We start from the raw sequence: 14,462 nt of genomic DNA, 5'->3' as shown, positions 1-14,462 counted from the left end.
GAGAGAGGGAAAAAGGGAGAGAGGGAGAGAAGGAGGAAGGAGAGAGGGAAAGAGACAGAGCCAGACACACAGAGAGAGACACACACACACAGAGATACACAGAGAGAGACAGACACACACAGAGAGACAGAGACAGACAGACAGAGAGACACACACGGAGAGACACACACAGAGAGACACAGAGACAGAGAGAGAGCACACTTGTCTGAAGGAACTGACCATGGCTTCAGTCCCTGGCACAACAACAGAACATTGTGCATATGGGCTATGACCTGGCTCTCTAAGTCCTCCCCAGTTTCCTGTCCTGCCACTTTCATCTTCCAAGTATCCCTACTTCTGACCACACTGAACGACTCCCCCTTCCTCCAACTTTCCATGCTTGCTCCTAATCCAAAACTTATATAAACTTTCCCATCAACACAAAAGTTTTTCTTTCACTTCCTTTTGTAACGTTCCTGCTTAAATGTTTTCTAGTGACTTATTTTTAGAAAGGAGCTCATTATACTGCTGTGGAAGCATGAGTCCAAGTTTGAACTTCAGTACAAATGCTAAAAGGCACATCAGTGCACATCTATAACTCCAGTACTGAGGAGGCAGAGACAGGAGGATTGCTGACAGTCACTATAGCTGAACTGGTAAACCCCAGGTCAGTGAGAGACCCTATCTCAAAAATTAAGGTCCAGAGCAAATGGGAAAAACACTTTAGCATCTTCTGACCTCCACACACATGCATACACATCATATAAACATGTACACATAAACACAAAATGACTTATTCTATACATGATAAATTGTTGTCAGTTGTAAATGTTTCAAATATGTACATAGATTATCAAAGTGCTAAATCAATCTAATTAAGCTATGTATTGCCTCAACCTTTCCCATCTATTTATGGTAGGGGCCCTTAACACCTACTCCCTCAGCAATCTTCAGTGATACAATGTATTAGTTGGTATATTTTGGGTTTCTTGAAGTTAATCTACTGAGCTAAAACTTTTTCCCCTTTGACTAATCACTCTCCACCAGTCAGCTCTCTCCTTCTAGGAGTTCAGCTTTTCACAGTTCTCCATGGGAATGAAGTCATGTGTTGTGTTTGCTCTTTGTGACTGACTTACTTTCTTCACCATACTGTCCGGCATATTTTTCTGTTATTTTGCCCATGACAGGATTTCCACTATTTCGAGAGCTGAATAGTATTCTATCAATTCACTGATGGACTCCAGTGGATTTCATGTTTTAGAGGTCACATGACCATGCAGGTATCTTGTCATAGTGTTGGCCTCATTTTCTTTAGTCACCCACTGTTATATGTGGAACTCTCTGATTGTAAGTACCTCTGAAGTTTTTGAGGACCCTCTCTTCTGTTTTCCTTATTGGCTATATCCTGCTTCTTTTTAAACCCCAAGCTTTAGTATTTAGCAGTAAGCCGTCTATAACTCTTCTTGAAACTTAGTTGATAATTCTTCCCATCTCACAATATCTAATACATTTTGGTGTTGTTCTTGGTATTTTACTCTTTTGGGGGGGGCGCCACCCAGCTCTAAAATAAATCACTCACGGAGGCTTATTCTTAATTACGAATGTCCAGCCTTAGTTTGGTTTAGTTTCTAGACAGCTTTCCTTAACTTTAAATTACCCCATTTACCTTTTGCCTCTGGGCTTCTCCCATTGTCTTACTTCTGTAAGTCTTATCCACACTCTGTGGCTTGCTATGTAGCTGGGTGGCTGGCCCCTGGAGTCCTCTGTCTCCTAGCTCTCTCCTCCCAATTTTCTCCTTGTATATCTTCTTTCTGCTTGCCAGCCCCACCTATCCTTTCTCCTGCCTTGCTATTGGGCGTTCAGTTCTTTATTAGACCATCAGGTGTTTTACACAGGCACAGTCACACAGCTTCACAGAGTTAAACAAATGCAACATAAATGTAACATACCTTAAAATAATATTCTACTACATTTTGGTATGTGAATTTATCATATTGAAACATAATTAATTCATTTACAATTTGTTATCTTTCCTGTGGTATCCTGGGAGGTGGATTTTTTAAAGATTTGTTTCATTTTTTTTTGCTTGTGTGTACATAAGATATGTGTGCTTGTATGAATATATGTTACATGTGTGGGTGTCTGGGGTGGGGTGGGCAGAAAAGGGCACTGAATCTCCTGAACCTGGAGTTACAGGCTGTTGTGAACTGTGTAACTGGAAACTTTTCTCTGTCCTGCCTTGTCCCATGGCCACTTGTAAATAATCACTCAGAGGCTTAATATTAATTACAAACTGTTTGGACTATTGCTCAGGCTTATTACTAACTAGCTCTTACAACTTAAATTAACCCATTGCTATTAATCTATATTTTGCCACATGGCTGTGGCGTTACCAGTTTGCTGGCATCTTCCTCCTTGAGCAGTGGATAACGTCTACCCCATCTCTGCCCTTCTTCTCCCTGATCTCTGGATTTCCCTTGTGGCTCTATTCTGCCTTGTCATAGGCCAAAGCAACTTTATTTATTAACTAATGGGAGCAACACATATTCACAGGTACAGAAAGACATCCCACATCATTTCCCCTTTTATGTCTAATCAAAAAGGGGAAGGTATAAACTTTAACATAGTAAAATTACATGTAACAACAGTTATCAAGCAAGAATTATAGTTACAATAGCTAGTCTATTTGTATTTGGCAAAATTAAAGAAAATATTCTATCATCTATCCTATCATTGTGAGTCTAAAGTTTCATATATAATTTATCTTTTATAATTTCATAACTATCTAGTCTTCAACTCCATCAAAGACCTCAGAAGGATATAATACTATCTGAGTAAACAGGAAGTGCATTATAAGAAAATTCTAAAATTTTAGAAATGACAGAGACATCATGTTGCCTGGACAGTCACCCAAAGTTCTTTTGTAATGTTGGGGCATCCATCTTCAGCCTATAAGTCTAAAGTATTGGGCAGACTTATTAGTGAAGCAGGAAATTTCAAGAACTGTCCCACATATTTTGGCAAAGTTTGTTAGTCATTTTTCTCTGTGTCCTACAGAATGTCTGGCAGTTTCTTCTGTGAAGCAGGAACCCTGAAGGACTGTCCCACCTTATTTTGGCAAAGTTCAGCAGTCACTTTCCTGTGGGCCCTGCATGTCCATTTTATACAGTATACAGTCAACCAATAAGGCAAAAGGAGGTTCTTGACCAAGTGGCTAATCTTGCCATAATGAAAGCAAACTCCTATGGAATTTCTTTGATAACCATCATCCTTTTATGAAGTAAAATGGTGCTGCCAGGAGCAGCTGTGTCTCATTGTCATGAAAAGTCTGTTATTATAACATTTTAAATGCCATATTCTATACATCTTTGAAGTGTTTGAAGGTTACCTATCTATCTGAAATATATTTCCGTATACCTAGAAAACCTAACATGACTATAAGGTTGACTATTATAGATGACTGACTATTAGTCTGTGTAACACAAATTCTAAACAGTCTTTTATTAAAAATCCTGCTGCCAGATATTGTGATAAATGCTGAAAGATCAGAGAGACAAAGGAACAAGACACAGCTACTACCGCTTACCTCACCAGCTCCTCCGCCTGAAAAGCCTCTAGTTCCTGTCTCTTCATGCCTAATATATCTTTCTCCACCCAGTCATCAGTTTCTGGGATTAAAGGTGTATGTGCTTCCCAAGGAAAGACATGAGATCTCAAGTGCTGGAATTTAAAGTGTTTGACTCCCAAGTATTGGGATTAAAGGTGTGTGCCACCACTGCCTGGTTCTGTTTTTCTCCTAGACTTAGTCAGTCTCATGTAGCCCATGGTGACTTTGAACTCAGAGAGATCCAGACGGATCTCTATCTCCATAGTGCTAAGATTAACGGTGTGTGACACCACTGCCTGGCCTTTATGTTTAATCTAGTGGCTTGTTCTGTCCTCTGATCTTTAGGTAAGTTTTATTAGGATACACAATATATCACCACATTTCCCCCTTTTTGTCTAAAATAATAAAAGAAGGTTATAACTAATATAAGAAAAACTATATAAAATAATTATATATAATATCTACAGTCAAGAATTACATTAATAATGTCCAGTCTAACCGGGCGGTGGTGGCGCACGCCTTTAATCCCAGCACTCGGGAGGCAGAGCCAGGCGGATTCTGTGAGTTCGAGGCCAGCCTGGGCTACCAAGTGAGTCCCAGGAAAGGCGCAAAGCTACACAGAGAAACCCTGTCTCGAAAAACCAAAACAACAACAACAACAAAAAAAGTCCAGTCTATTAACATTTGACAGATTCAGAGAAAACACTCCTTTATTTATTCAGTTTTAGTGAGTCCTAAGTATTGTACCTAGTTCACTTTCTATCCTGACTTGTCTCACTAACCCCAAGCTATCTTCTGATGTCTTTCAAACTTATATACTGTACACATCTTTAGTGAGTTTCTTTTCTGAATTTTTTAACAAGGAAAACTATAACTATAACTATCTAGTCTTCAACTCCCTAAGAGACCCAAGAAGGAAATAATATTGCCTAAGTAAGCAGGAAGTGCAAGCAAGTGACTTCCAAAAATGTGAGAAGTGACAGAAACAACTGGCTGCCTGGACAGTCACCCAAGGTTCCTCTCCAATGTTGGGGCATCCATCTTTGGCCTACAGGCCCAGCATACCTGACAGACTCATCTGTGAAGCAGGATTTTCTAAAGGGCCTTCTAACCTTGTCTTGGCAAGGTATGGCAGTCCTTTCTTTTGTGTCCTGCTTGTCTATTTGGACAGCATACTGTCAGCAGTTGAGGTAAGGGCAATTTCTTGCCTAGTGGATAACTTTTGCCACAAAAAAAGTAAACTCCATTGTAGTAGGGATTTTAAAGGAACTTATTAATAAAATCAAACCTGTGGCCAGTTATTGAGGTGAATGCTGGAAGGTCAGAGAAACAGAACAAGCCACAGCTAACCTCATCTGGCCAACTTCTCAGCTGGTCTTGTTTCCTCAGACTGGAAGCTTCTGTGTCCTTATCCCAATGGCTCTCAGCTGAACTGCTGCTCGAAAGCCTGAAGCTTAACCAGCTAAAAGCTTAACCAGCCAAATGCTTCTAGTTTCTGGTCCTCACGCCTTATATACCCTTTTGCTTTCTACCACCACTCCCTGGGGTTAAAGGCTTGCTTTCTGGGATTAAAGGCATGAGTCACCATGCTTGGCTGTATCCTTGAATGCATGGATTTCTGCCTCTGGAATGCTAGGATTAAAGGCGTGAGTGCCACCATTTTCTAGTCTAAGTATCTAGTGGCTTTTCTGTTCTCCGACCCCAGATAAGTTTATTAGGGTACACAATATTTTGGGGAACGCAATACCACCACACTCCACATGAAATCTTAAGTAGATTGGTGTTGCCAGGAGCAGACATGTCTCATAGTCATAAAAAAAAATTATGTTATTAAAACATCTTAAATGCCATATTCCATAGGTCTCTGCAGTGTTTAAAGATGACCTGTCTATCTAAAATATATCTGTTTGACCTTGAAAACATACCTAATATGACTTATCAGTTTGATTGTAATGACTAACTACTAACTTGCATTTCTTTATATCCTAATTAATTGGTAATAATAACTTTCAAGGACTAGGAATTTGCATAACATGTTAAATGAGCTGTATAGGTAAAATACCTTGAATAAAATTAGATACATATATACAGTATGTTTTAACAAAATTAATCTCAAATTTCTATCAATATACAAAATTTACATACAATATACAAAAATCCAATCCAATGTAAAATATTTAAATCTAGTAGTTGCTTTTTAAAAGTAGATTCAGTAATCTACCTTTTTATATTATATCCATATTCTCCCTTTTTTCTTTACAGAATAGATTCAATAATCTACCCTTCTATTATTCCTAGCTCTCTTTTTTATCAGAGTAGATTCAATAATCTACCTTTATCTTATCATATCTATATCCTTTTTTTAAGAGTAGATTCAATACTCAACCCTTTTATCCTATGATTTCTATATATAATATATTTTTATATCATATCCCCCTTTCTTCTTTTAGAAAGAGCTTTACTGTGTTCAATAACAATTTTTAACCAACCACTAAACAAAGACAAATATCCATAATCCATTTTTTTGGGAATGTGGGAGTAGTTTTCTAGGCTACTTCCTGCTGATTGAGGACACTGGTAGTCTTATGGGGACACAAAGAAAATATAGGATTATGGTCAAGTCCTGACTGGAGTAGTCTGTGAGGCTGGATCATCTCAGCCTGCCATCTTGACAGTGCCCTGAGCAGTTTGTCGTCCAAGCCCATCTTTGGGTGGTGTTTGTCAGCTTAATGGCATTATCATTGACCTGATAGAATTGTCATTGTGGGGTCCCATCTTCTTTTTGGATATTTCAAAGTTGCAGTGAGGTGTGGTCATGGTTCACTGCAGAAAATATTTTTCCTGGGACATTTTTTCTGGATGTGTGTGGGGTTTTTTTTTTTTTTTTTTTTTTTTTTTTTGTTTGTTTGTTTGTTTTAGATGTCTCATTTGTCCAGTGTTCCTCAGATTCCTTAGCCTTCATTCTCCCAAAAGACAAAAATAAAACCCTTCCCCAATCCTAACTTTGGGAAGTTTCCAATCTAATCTTTATCAATTTTGATTTATTCTCCTGAATTTTTTCTTCTCTCTTCTGTAGCTGTTCTATCTCCAGAGCAGTATGGTTTTTTACAATAGGCATTAAGTTCTTTAATTGCTCTGGGAAAGAGTTTCTTCCACAATGATAGGAAATGAATGAATGGAATTTGACATGGGTGCCTTCGAGAAGCCCCTCATGGCGTTTCCTGCAGGCAAAAGCAAAGGATTTCCTTGTCAGTCCCTTGTTGATCTACATTTGTTAGTCCAATGTCTGCCTTTGCCACACCTTCTGCTTAATCCAGAAGGGAGGGGCGTTCTGTTGGGAATATTCTTGCAAAAACATTCTTTCCAGGAATGCCCTGTTTACAGTCACCTTTTAGGTGACCTTGTTTACCACAGTTGAAACACTTGACATTACAGTTTTTCTTCAAACCTCTGGAAATAACCTCTCCTCTCCAAACATCATTATGGTCATGAGATTCAATATTTATTGTATCTCAGATCCATTCCTCCAAGGGTGCTGATCTTGCCTTTAACGGCCTAATTACCCTTTTGCATGCTGCATTACCATTTTCAAATGCCAGAGATTCAATTATTATCTGTCTGACTTCTGAATTTGATATCATTCTCTTTACTACTGAAGTCAATTTTTGTAAGAAAGCAGTGAAAGTGTCTTTTGGGCCCTGTATAACTTTAGTAAATGACTCAGTTTTCTTTCCTACCTCTTCAATTCTGTCCCAAGCATTCAAGGATGTCATGCTGCATAAAGCTAGGGTGTGGTCATCATATAAAGATTGTCTTTGTATATCAGCATAATCACCTTCTTCAAGAAGTTGATCTTGGGGAATTTCAATACCTCTAGCCCTACTTCATTGTTCAATGGTCTTAGCCTCATCTTTCCACCAGGTCCTCCATTGTAATTATGGACCAGCCTCTAAGACTGCTGTAACCAAATCTCTCCAGTCTTGAGGGATAATTCTATTACAAGTTGATCACAAGTTTAACATCTGCTTCATTAAAGATGAGTGAATGCCATATGAGACTATTGATTCTTTGAATCTCCTCAAATCTAACATTTTCACAGGAGTCCAGTCAGCTCTTACACAGCCTTGAGGATATCTATTACTGGGCAGTTCCCGTAAGGTTACTGGATAGGTTAAGGTTGGCTGTTTCAAAGCCTTAGGCTGTTTCTCTGTAACCTTAAGATGCAATGTTGAGATTGGTTCTCCTTTAAATCCTTTTGTCTGGGTCTGAATATCTCTATGATCTGTTTTAACAAGTTTTTCTAAAACTTTTGTTTTGTCACTCATATTAACCAACTTTTTTTAAATGATAAAACAAGAATGATCAAACAAATAATATTTATAATTGACATTACATCTATCTTATCAACATTAATCATCCTCTCATTTAATTGTTCCATTTTCAGACTGTTTAATGTGTTATCAAACAGAGACCAAATGCCTTCCATTGTAAAAATGTTTCCCATATTTTAATGAGGGAAAAATTTTTTTCTTTTAACTAATTCCTCCCTTTAAGAAATCCCAATTGGGGACTGGAGAGATGGCTCAGTGGTTAAGAGCACTGACTGCTCTTCCAGAAGTCCTGAGTTCAATTCCCAGCAACCACATGGTAGCTCACAACCATCTGTAATGAGATCTGGTGCCCTCTTCTGGCTTGCAAGGACACATTCAGGCAGAACACTGTATATATAATAAATAAATAAATCTTTTAAAAAAAAAAAAAGAAATCCCAGTTGACTCACCAAATCTGCTGACAATGATGATTCAGATGATGGTGTGGCAACAGCCCAAGGAGGGGGCCCAGAGAAAGTCAAAGCCCACGGGGAGAGGAAAGAAGTGGAAGATCCAGCCATCTGCACAGGGGAAGTGTGCAAAAGTGGCTGACTCCTGTGGATTCTGGAGCCCCAAACCTATGGAGTTTGCTGCAGAGAGGCTGCAACAGAAACTTAGCAAGCAGGTTAGGGAGTCCAGCCCAGGCAGGTTGGAGACTCTAGCCGCATGTAGTTCAGGACTGAGCCTGGAACTGCAAGGCCGCAGGCAAGCTGTTTTTTCGTGAATACCTTCCCCAAAAGTTGGATGCCTGGTATAACAGAAATCCTAAACAGTCTTAAATAAAAACTCACAGCCAGATATTGTGGTAAATGCTGTAAGATCAGAGAGACAGAGGAACAAGCCATAGCCACCTTTTTCTATTCTTTCATTTATTCATTCATTCATTCATTCATTCATTCATTCATTCATTTATTTTCCTTTTCCCTTTTTTGTTTTTTTTTTTGGGGGGGGTTTGTTTGTTTTTTCGTTTGTTTGTTTGTTTTTGAGACAGGGTTTCTCTGTGTAACGGCCATGGCTGTCCTGGAACTCACTCTGTAGACCAGGCTGGCCTCGAACACACAGAGATCCACCTGCCTTTGCCTCCCGAGTGCCACCACTACCTGGCCTCTATGTTTAATCTAGTGGCTTGATCTGTCCTCTGATCTTCAGACAAATTTAATTAGGATACACAATATATCACCACAAGTCTGTATTTCCTAATTACACATTACTTTTTTTTTTTTTCTTTTTTTCTTTTTTTTTTTTTGGAGCTGAGGACCGAACCCAGGGCCTTGCGCTTGCTAGGCAAGCACTCTACGACTGAGCTAAATCCCCAACCTCAACACATTACATTTTTAAATGAGCTGCATGAACATAATATCTTAAACAAGAGTAGAAATATACATACAGTATAACAAAATTGACTTTAAATTTGTATCAATAAACCAAAATCCATACTAATGTTAAAATATGTATAATTAATAGTTGTTTTTTGGATTAAAGTAGATTCAATAATCTACCCTTTTATCCTATCATTTTTATATCATGCATTTCTATATCCCCCTATGTGGGTGCTAGGAACTGAACTTGGACCCTCTGGAAGAGTAGTAAATGCTCTTAACCTAAGCCTGTCTCTGGCCTCTGGGTGGTGAATCTTCATTCAGCCAGCACCGCTCAACACTGCAGTCTACAGATGGATGAATGACAGCAGAACCGCCGTTGTCAGAACTGAAAGTCGGTCGTTTTCAGATAAAGGATCTCACTGTGTGGCCCTGACTGGCCTGAGATTTAGTATGTAAACTATCCTGGCCTCGAACTCATGGTAGATCCTGGTGCTTCTGCCTTTTGAGTGCTAGGATTACAGGTATGAGACACCATGTCCAGAATCAACACTCAGTTCTTGAGTCTCCCTCAGGACATAAAAGAAAGGAACCTTCGGTACTCTGCTCTATGTTCTTTTCTCGTTTTGCTTTTCAGAGTTCAGGAAAAACACAAAGGAAAAAGAAAAGATTAGGTGATATATCTTACCCAGAAAGAGGAGCTAACTATTTATGTGCCTTATTTATCCTAGAGTTTTTGGTAAATACAGATTTTTTTTTTAAGAAGGCTTATTTTTGCATGAAATTCTAACTGCTATATATTCATAGAATAAAGTGCTGGGCTTCATTTTAACATCTTTATACATGTGTCATATTTTGCTTATATTTACTCCAAACTTCCTTCTCTCCCTCTCATCCCCCATCACTTACTCCCTTCCTCACCCCAAATGCTCACACTGTACTTTCATCTGAATGTGCATATTTTTAAAAATATAGATCCTTTACATGAGAGAAAACATGCAATAATTATCTGGGTTTTTTTATTTCTTTAACATGACCATTTCTAATTTTAATCATTTTCCTGCAAATGACCTAATTTCATCCTTCTGAATGGCTGAATGAAATTCCACTGTGTATATACCACATTTCCTTCATTCATGCATATCTTGATGGACATGTCAACCTGTCCGTGATAACCTGGCTATCATGGATAGTGCTGCAGTGAATATGGGTCAACAGGTGTCTCTGTGCATATAGTGACCTAGTTTCTTCCTGGAACAGAGCCAGGAATATTGTTGCTGTAGGACACAGTGCTTCAAATTAGGGAGGTTTATTTACTTTTGTGAGGTACTTCATGCTAATTTCCATGCTGGTTTTACTAACTCACTCTCCTACCAACTTTGTATAAGGGTTTCCACATTATTGTCACTGTTGGTTTTTGGTACAAACCCATTTGCCAATTCTTGCTGTTATTTTCTGGCTCAATGTTGTCCTTTTCAGGAAGTTCTTGTCTATACCTTATCCTATAACTTCACCTAGGGATAACAAATTTTCCGATCTTAAAGTCTGTGGTCCCTTGTGAATTGATGTTTGTGCAGGGTGAGACTCTGGAATCTCCTTTCTTGTGCGTATGGGTATCTGGTTTTCCTGGCGCCGTTTGTTGAAAAGGCTGCCTTTCTCCAGTGTGCCTCTGGCACCTGTATTTGTTTTTTTTCTTGTTGTTCTGGCCAAATATCCGACAGAAGCAATTTAGGGGTGGGAGAGTTTAGTTTATAGTTACGAAGGGAGATAATCCATCAAAGCAGGGAAAGTGTAGTAGCAGTGGTGTGAGGCAGCTGGTCACATCATGTCCATTGTGAGGTTGCAGAGTGCAAACAGGAAATGGGGCCAGGCTACGAAACTGAGGCCTGCCCCAGTGATCCACTTTGTTTAGTGAGGCTCTCTCTCATAAAGGTTCCAAGTGCCATAGTCTGAGGACCAGATCTCCAAATACAATTTATGAAGAACATTTTACATTTAAACTACAATAACACTTTAGTCAACTAGCAGTTGGCTGCAGCCCTGTGGACTTGTTTCTAGGTGCTCTGAGCCTTGCATTGGTCTCCATATCTGTTTCTGTGGCAGTGGTATGTTGTTTTGTTATATGCATAATTTGAAATCAGGTACTCCAGCAATTCTGTTTCCTCAGGAGCTGGCTTTAGCTTTTGCATGTGAGCTCCTTTTTTCCCCCTATGCATGGATTCTGAATTTGGCATCTTGATCATGTTTCTGGGTTCTTGATAGTTGTGATAATTCTGCTTTTTTTCTTTATCAATGTCTGAGATACTATTTCCTCCACTTTGTCTTTTGTTCTTGATAACTTTTATCTTCTGCTTTCTCTAGTCTACTGGTGATGCTTTCCAGTATGTTTATTTGATTAATTCAGTTTTTCACTTTGAACATCCTGCTTGAATTTTTCCCAAATCTTAATTTCCTTGCTGAATTTCTTATTCATGCTGCTGACTTTCTTGCACAGGCCCTGAATTGAATTCCTTACTTCATTAAACGATTTGAACATTTTCGAGATCATTGATCAATGTTCAATCTAGACTTTGAATTCTTTGTCTGTCATCCTTTCATTTCGGTGTCCTTGGATGTGGTTACTGCAGTCATGCTCCTTTGGAGGAGTCACATTTGTTGTCTGTGTTTGGATTTATGCAATCTCCCTTTGGGTTTATTTCAAGTTCTTCGTGATCAACCTTCTCTTGAGAGCACAAACCTGGTATTACTCACAGAAGAGAAAACAAACTTCTGAAACAGTAATACCAAACTTAACCAAATATTGAATACAGTCAAAATCATTAAAGCCAATGAAGATAGCACAGTGAGCACAGAAAGGAAGCTGCCAGGCTTGGGAGATGACGTAGATGGTAAAGTGCCACATAAGCATGAGGACCTGAGTTCATTTCCCAGGCACCCACATAAAAGTCAGACACAGCGGTATGCACCATCTTGTGACGGGGCTGGAGGCTTATCCAACCAATCTTACCCAAATAATTGAGCTTCAGGTTGAGGGAGAGACTTTGTCTTAAAATACAAGGTGGGGTATGACTGAGGAAGACACCAACCTCTGGCCCCCACCCACGTCTCAAACACACATATCATACATACACACGCAGAAACTGGCAGCATTATATAGCATGAGATATAAATTTTAAAAACAAAGTAAAAGTAATCATAATAAAGGAATGAATGAAATTGAGGCATTTAAGAACAAGAAATAAAAGAAGGGTTAAGGAAAAGACATGCAAAGAATGGGCAGGATGTTACAGAGGAGAGAAGGGAGCGCCAGATAGAGTTTTGATTAAATAATAAAAAAGAAAAATAGGTAAATACAGTTTAACTTAATAAAATCTAAAAATGCTTAGTAATAAAGTTGAAACAATAGTAAAAGATAGTAAAGACACCCCTCCCTCCATATTTTAAAAGGAAGTTAGGAAAAATGTTTTTAAAAACTAACCAAGTGTTGTAGTGGCTTACTTCAGAGTCCTCTGATACGGGAATGTAGCAAGTGGAAGGGAGGTCGGGTGATATCAAGTCTCTTGTCTTTCTTTACAATTAGGTTGTTACTGAGCCTGTGCCACTCAGGAGTTACTTGCCCATCAGGGCTGCATTCAGTTGAGGGTCTTCTCTTCTTTGCCTACCTGGAGCCACTGCTGGCCACACAGCTTTGCAGCTGGGTTATCTGATTGACTTCACTCATGTCTAAGCCCAATGCATTAGAGAGAGAGATGGAAGCAAGTGATTGCCACTTGGGATCCTAATCTCATTGCTTTCAGTGAACTCCACTCCTGAGGAAAGAAGAGGCTGTATAAGAGGCCACTGAGCTTCAGTCTTCAGACCCTCTCACATCAAACCACAAGATCAGGCAGGGCAGCCTAAGCTCTGGCTTCTCTTACTGGAAAGAGCCAGGGTGGGAGATGGAGCCAGGAGTGGTTTTCTCCACATAGTCTATGACTTTCCTCCTGCCCTGTCATCTTTTTCATGACTCTGATGTTCTTCCTTTCTGTCTCTTGTAGCCCTGACTCAGAGTCACACACAGCTGTCTTCTAATGTGCTGTCTTCTAGAAGCTCTAATTTCTAGAATTTCTTTCATACTCTTTGGTTCATTCTGTGTGTATTAAAGTATATTACACAGAAAGTATCCCCAATTTGTCAAGCAAAGATGCAAACTGCTCCAACATCATCTTGTGTATTGGAGTTTGGATTAAGGATGCTTAACTGATAGATTGTAGATGTTCTAGAATCCATGAAAATCTGAGCCCTTTCTGGTTCCAAGCATTTCAGGTAAGGTCACTCAACTTGGATGGAATTTTCCATGTATTCAAAGTTTTTAAATGGCTTCCTGGATGCACCAAAAGTTGTGTCAGTCTTTGCCATTGTTTTTATTGGCATTTCTTGATTCTGTGAACTGCCTTTGATGATGTTTTTGTAGCTTTGCTTTCCTATTTAGCCAATATTTCCCCCCTTAGTATAAATCCTTAGAAATAAATTAATGGACCAAAATGATGACATGATTTTAAGGTTGCCTACTGCATACCACACTGCCTTAAACATGCTAGTAACAATGTGGTGTTAAGCTGTTGGCCATATCTATAGGTGGGGAGAAACTTATTTTTCTAGAAACCTCTTTTCTCCTCTGTGACCTCCAACAGTAAAGGAGTCAAGAGGTCCCTCTAGTTTCCATCAATCTAGTGATCTTGGAGATCTGTGTTAATGAATCTCTGCTTCTGACAGGGACTGAAAGTGCAGGGGAAGCCATTAATACTCTGTAGTGGGTAGTGTTGATTGTTAGCTTGACTAGATTGAGAACTGGTCTTTCTGTGAGGGTGTTTCCAGAGAGAATTAGCTGAGGGGGAAGACTGACCCTAAATGGGCATCACCATCTCATGGCTGGGGTCTTAGTCTTCTGCTACCACGGACAAGAGCCACTGTGTCTCCATCACCATGATAATCTGAGCCCAAACAAACATTTCCTCAAGTCGCTTCCCACCAGGTATTTGTTTATAGCAACAAGTAACTGATAGGCCATTCATCTTCCAGGACTCGGCCACCCTTAAAACCTGCAGTGTTTCTCAGAACTTTCTCATTTGCACTCGTAAGTTCTCTCTCACTAGCACAGGGGACTTGAAGGAACAAGTTAGGATTGAACAGATAGTTTTTTGCAGG

At 39.3% G+C, this 14,462-nt stretch overlaps 1 protein-coding gene across 1 annotated transcript in view; it reads left to right on the top strand.

Annotated features, from left to right (window-relative positions):
• The window catches only part of Pcca (propionyl-CoA carboxylase subunit alpha), a 359,306-nt gene that overhangs the window by 271,371 nt on the left and 73,473 nt on the right, over window positions 1–14,462 (top strand). The window lies entirely within an intron of this gene.

This window comes from Peromyscus leucopus, chromosome 9 (assembly GCF_004664715.2).
Source record: "Peromyscus leucopus breed LL Stock chromosome 9, UCI_PerLeu_2.1, whole genome shotgun sequence".
Taxonomy (NCBI): domain Eukaryota; kingdom Metazoa; phylum Chordata; class Mammalia; order Rodentia; family Cricetidae; genus Peromyscus; species Peromyscus leucopus.
This window is presented reverse-complemented; position numbering and strand designations above follow the sequence as displayed.